Below are 6,000 nucleotides of genomic sequence, written 5' to 3'. Positions count from 1 at the left end.
TTTAGTAGAAAAAAGTCACTGTATAATAAAGGATTTCTCCCTAAGTATAAACAGAAAACTATTAATATTAGTTGCTCTGTGAATAACTGTCACAGCATTATTTAATTTTCTAAGAAATTATTGAGAGTTGTCCTAATTACAGATAACATAAACTGTGACAATCTTTGTAACTTTAAGGATATTAATTGCAAGACAAATAAAGCTATTTTACAAATAAAGCTATTTTAACTCATTAACAAGTTGTTTCACAGAAAAACATTTGGCTGCCAATATGTAAACTCTAAGCTTCTGTTTGGCTTCTAAATTGATAAATATACTTATCATAACTGCTTAATCCATTTCTCTCATTTGACCAGAACTCTTAAGTTTAATTATTAAGGCATGTCTGAGTATAACAAACGAATTTCAGGTGTGTTCTCTGTCTTTATTTCTCCTGTTGAAAATTTCACAGAACTATGACTCACTGTGTTTTTTGATATCTCACTGTGCTCTATTAATAGATGTTTCAAAGCAGAAACTTTCTGAAAAAGTGTAGATTAAAGAGCAGCATGTAGATGACTGACCAATGTATGTCACTATGTCTTCACAAAAAAGGTAAAAAATTAATTTTCAAAGTTTTGTCAATAGGCAAAGATTTGAATTTTGTTCATAAAATTTGCTCATGAATTAAACTTATATTGTAAATCAATCAAGGGGCAGGAATATATGCTAGCATACATTATTTTTCAAATGCAAGAGCACTGTTTTTCCAATAAAGTGAGAAACATGACCATTTGCTCCTATCTCATTCCCCCAGAAAATGCTTTATTTATGAAATTTATTTAATCCTACTTATTATGAAAATTTAGAATCTTTATTTTGATAATTATGCTATAGAGTTTAAATATTGTATGGTACAATATTTAGTTTATTTAGAGATGGTATTCATTTCATAAATGGAATTAACAATAGTCATATGGTCAGAAGACAATCCATATCTCAAGAAAGAGGGTCATGACTAACCCAGTTTTGTCGTAAGGAGAATGTTTACTGAAGGAAATCTATGCATGTGTCTCATCCTATGACCTCAGTCCTGGGAGCAGCGTTCCACTCATTCCTGTTACCAGGAACTGATAGGAACAGAGGATTTATAAAAGACAGAAAACAGCACACAGGAATCCTCCTGTTAAATGTTCCCTGACAATTCCCCCTTATTTATTATATTTGTAAAAAGGGTCCTGACCATTTGAGTTTGTTTAAACAATTTTTGTGTAAAAGCAATGGTAAACAACAAACATAATTGTCAAGACAATCACCAAAGTTATAGTTCTAGACCTGATGCTGTGTATAATGTTTTGAAACCATCTTTGAGGGTCCAGCCCAGATAATTGATCAGTTAGCTGTTTAGCTAAGGTTTTTAAATAGTTGGAAGAGGGTAGACTCTTAGAGAAGGTTTCAAAAAATTTTTTTTGCAACAACTGTACATTTAAGGAAGGATTATTATGTATATCTTGCAGGTGAAAATTGATTTGTTCCTAATTATAAGCACTATAGTTGAATTGAACAGGAGTAACGCAAAATTGAGTAGAATTTCAATCACGTTAGTATCATTTGTTTTTGTAAGTCTGTTAATTGCTCTCCAACCCGTTGGATGGCTGTTTTTAATTTTTGAATTTTATCTTAAACTTCTTTATCTATCTGAGCCTGAGTGGCCTACATAGTATGAGCATCTTTAGTCCAATTTTGAATAAAGTTTTGTGTTTGAATTGAAGTTTGTAAAGCAATGTCTGCAACAGCAGCAGTGGTGTAAATGACTATTAACCCCCAAAATATCAAGAATTAACCATCCAATGAATTGCTTAGATCGTTGGAGTAATTTAGTGAGTAATCGGGAAGCAAATCCTGTCACAGGACCCTCTTCCCACGGTCTTTGGAGATCTACTGGTAACCATAAACTATGTCGAGATCGAAGGATCAAAAGGGATTCATTTTTTAGAGAAATAGAGGAATTAAGACAAGTATACAATATGCAATCTATACAGGTCATAGAATGTAAAGTCTATTAAATTGTAAGTTTTATATGGCTATAACAAAAGGAAGGGGGAACACAAGCTTGTATAAAATATATGATCATAACAGACGGAATAATTACTATGACTACAACTGGTCTCTGTGAAATATCTAGTCCAAGTTTCACGTTTTTCAGTACTTGCAGCAAGTTTTCAGATGTCTCATTGTTCAGGTCCAATTCTTTTATTGAGGATGATTTGAGGGCGAGAAGATGTCATTTAGCTGTCAAGCCAGCCAAGGAGTCATTTTCATGGAAGTGTTTCATTGAACTGTTTGGTAATCTTCTGTGTTACTTGACTAACATAATCACATATAGTACTGTTAATGTCATCTGAGTAGTTAGATAGCCATATACCATGGGGTCCTCAATCAACAATAGTGTAACTGGCCACAAGTATTATTTTTTCTGATTTAGCTTGATATCTATATCTCAATAAACAGGAGCATATTTAAAGTCTTTATAAGTAAACCCCTTACATTCTAACTTTTGTCCTTTTTCTAGAGTTTTGGTAGTATTGACATGGTTTTCATAAAAGGACAGGGCAGTAAACAGTCCAAGCAATGTGTGGAAGTTCTTTTTTGGAGGCAGGACAAAAGCCCACGTTTGTCAACTAACATTAATACATAATTTTGTTGGGCCCATGCATAAAGGAAGAATTTCATAGCCTAGAGAAATGTTAATTAGTCTTCCTTCTTCCTCAGGATGAGAGGGCCCCTCCAAGCTCCAAGGAGGGGGCATATGTGTTGAGTCATTAGTGGGTACGATTGGTCCTATATCTGTCCATTTTACAGCCTACAATAAAAGGGGGTGTTAGGTATATAAGCCCAATAAGTGTGATCAATCAAGTCTGCCTGAGCGGGGGAAGCAAAAGCAAGCAAAGCAAGCATAGCGACAAAAATATTTTCAGGATTCTGAGGCATTCCCTTTTGAGAAACCAGATTTTTAGCTTGATTACTAAGGGTTTTTCTCTATCTCCAAATAGGGAGATCATAAGGTCAATGACGTCACGTGTGGCATTTCTTGGAAATTTTTAAAGCCGCCATAGCTTGTATTGGAAATTCTTCCTTCTGGAGATTACGCTGTTTCTTCTCTACCTTGAATGTTGGTGGCTCCCCTGGGGTGGATCTTCCGAAGAGGGAGCCAACTGATTTTGTTGGATCTATCTGGAGAAATACAAGCATACCCTTTCCCCTGTAATATTAATTTTTCAGATTTTCATTGTTTAGCCAACCCATCTTGATATCAAATGGGCAGAGGAAGGGAGGTGTCCTTCAGTGTCTCGGGATGTTTTTCTGTTTTTGTCACTGAAGGACTTCAAAAGGCTGCACCGTGGGATCGTTGTTCAATTTGGAGGGAATGGAGGAATGAGCCAGAGCCTGGGAAATAGGAAGAAATGTGATGATATCAGTTAAAGAGAAACAACTAAAACAACCAGAGAATTTGGTAGAGTGTAAGAATAGGAAATGAAATGATGAAAAGAGAATAGGGGTTGAAAAGAGGAGAAGCTGAAAAGAGGATAGGGGTTACTTTGTGAAAGGACTTAAATGTCAGGTGAAAGGAACTGATGTATTTTTGTAGATAATAACAAGGCTTTGAAAAGCTTTGTATAGAAAGATTGATGCAGTAAGAAATGTGCATTTGGAACTTGTCCTGTATCAATGTATAGAATAGCGGTAAATACTGGAGGTTGGAGAACTATTTTAGCTGCCTGTTGAAGGAGTCGTGGCTTTCAGTAAAGAGGACTGGAGCTCTCTTACTGGCACCGGGAGAAGAAAGGAGAAACACATCTTAGTAACAGGAAGGGACTTTAGAGTACCTGTGTCTTGATGACTAATTTGAATGTGTGGGACAAGGAATTAGAGCACTTGGTGATAATTTTAAGATTCAAGGTTGAATTATAGTGGAAGAATGGTTCTGCTACTATTAGATATCATGGAGTCAGGAGAGAAGTATTAGCAGGGTAGTTAGGTATCATGAAGGTTACCTAACTGATTGATTTTGGTTATTGTGTGTGTGTGTGTTTTGGTAGGCTGTAGATAATGTCACAGAAGTTTATTTCTTGGTTGCACTCCATGTCCAAGACAGATGAGAGGGAATCTTTTTCTCCATGAAGCCACTCAGAGTCCCAGCTAGAGGGACACCTCATCAGGAACTGCAGTAGCAAAGGAAAGAGAAAGACTGAAAATTTTCCCATAGATTTTTTAACATATTGTGTCAGCCTAGATGTGATGCACATAATTTCTGCTAATATTTCACTGGCCAGAATGAGCCTCATGGCACCACCCGAATATGAGGGGGCTGAGAACTACACACCCTTATGTGCTCAGGAAGAAGGGGATGTTGGTGAGCACTAACAGTATCTATTACACATGCAGTGGGTGTAAGGAAGATGGATTTTTCCATTACTGTGGGTTATGTGTGTGTAAAAGGGAGGATAAGGGGTGGAAAAAGAATACTTTTTCCTACTTTATATGAAAAGCTCTCCCTGCACTCAGCCAAAGGAGGTTTAGACTCACAGGCATTTCTACTCTTAACCAAAAGGTATTCTTTCATTTCGGCATAATATTACCAGGTAATGATATTCAAGATTGACTGGTTTGAGCAAACCAGTCAGTCCTACAGGAAATCAACCTTGAATATTCATTGGAAGGACTGCTGCTAAAGCTAAAGCTCCAATACTTTGGCTACCTGATGCAAAGAACTGACTCACTGGAAAAGAAAGACCCCAATGCTGGGAAATATTGAGGGTAGGAGGAGAAGGGGTGGGGGGCAGAGGATGAGATGGTTAGATAGCGTCACTGACTCAATGCACATGAATTTCAGCAAACTTCAGGAGATAGTGGAGGACAGAGGAGCCTAGTGTGATATAGTCCATGGGGTCTCTAAGAGTTGGACATGACTTAGTGACTGAACAACAATGATGTTCAGGCTTCAGAGGAATAAGAGGCTTATTGCAGAATGTTCTCTCACAATGCTCAAGAGAATTTCTGGAAGTTTTAGAAAATCAATTCTTTATTCTGGGTCAGTATTGCAACAGGAACATAGGATCATTTGTATTTCTAAATCTTCAATAAAATTTAATTTGTAGCATGTATGTAAGTATTTGGAAGGCTACTCAACAGCACCTATGATTTCACATACCACAGGCACAATAAGAAGAGTTGGAATAAGCTTAGTCACCAATATTTACTGTTGATATCATCAGTTACATCAATAAAGAAAAACTAATTATTTTCACAGGGTAATTATGAGAGACCAGGGGAAGTACTTGTTATGTTCCATGGCATAAGGCATTCCCAACCTTTATATATTTAGATTTCTATTGGTCTATCAATACTAATGAAGGAAAGAATGCTGAATGTGTTCAAATGTTTCACTTTGTTAATAAATATAATGAGTAAACTTTACAATAACATCAACTATTTATATTTATTGCATCAATGTAATAAACTCTTTCCTTCTCAAAAGCCTCCTGGTTGGAGTAAGTGACATAGTAACCCTAACTCTATCCTATTCTTTAGCACCAGAAGTCGTTGGGTTACTATACATTAATTCTTCTTGTCTTAAACCTGGGAATTGTGTACTGCTATATACAATGTCCTTGAATACTATATGAGCTCATTAAAATTTAATTAACACTTGAAAGATAGGTTGAAAGTGAAAGTGAAGTCGCTCAGTCATGTCTGACTGTTTGCGACCCCATGGTCTGTAGCTCACCAGACTTGATTGGGGAGTTGATATAGATATGAGATGCAATGCTGTTATTTAATGTAGACTATTATGGGAAATTTTTTAACTGAGTAAGTTTAAGAGATTAATTCAATTGTACCTTGCATGTGTGCTAAATTGCTTCAGTGGTGTCCAACTCTTTGAGACCCTATGGATCATAACTTGCCAAGCTCCTCTGTCCATGGGATTCTCAAAATGTTGAGCTTATATCCACTTTGAAA

The sequence above is a fragment of the Cervus canadensis genome, chromosome 21 (assembly GCF_019320065.1).
Source record: "Cervus canadensis isolate Bull #8, Minnesota chromosome 21, ASM1932006v1, whole genome shotgun sequence".
NCBI lineage: Eukaryota > Metazoa > Chordata > Mammalia > Artiodactyla > Cervidae > Cervus > Cervus canadensis.
Note: the sequence above shows the minus strand (reverse complement) of the source record.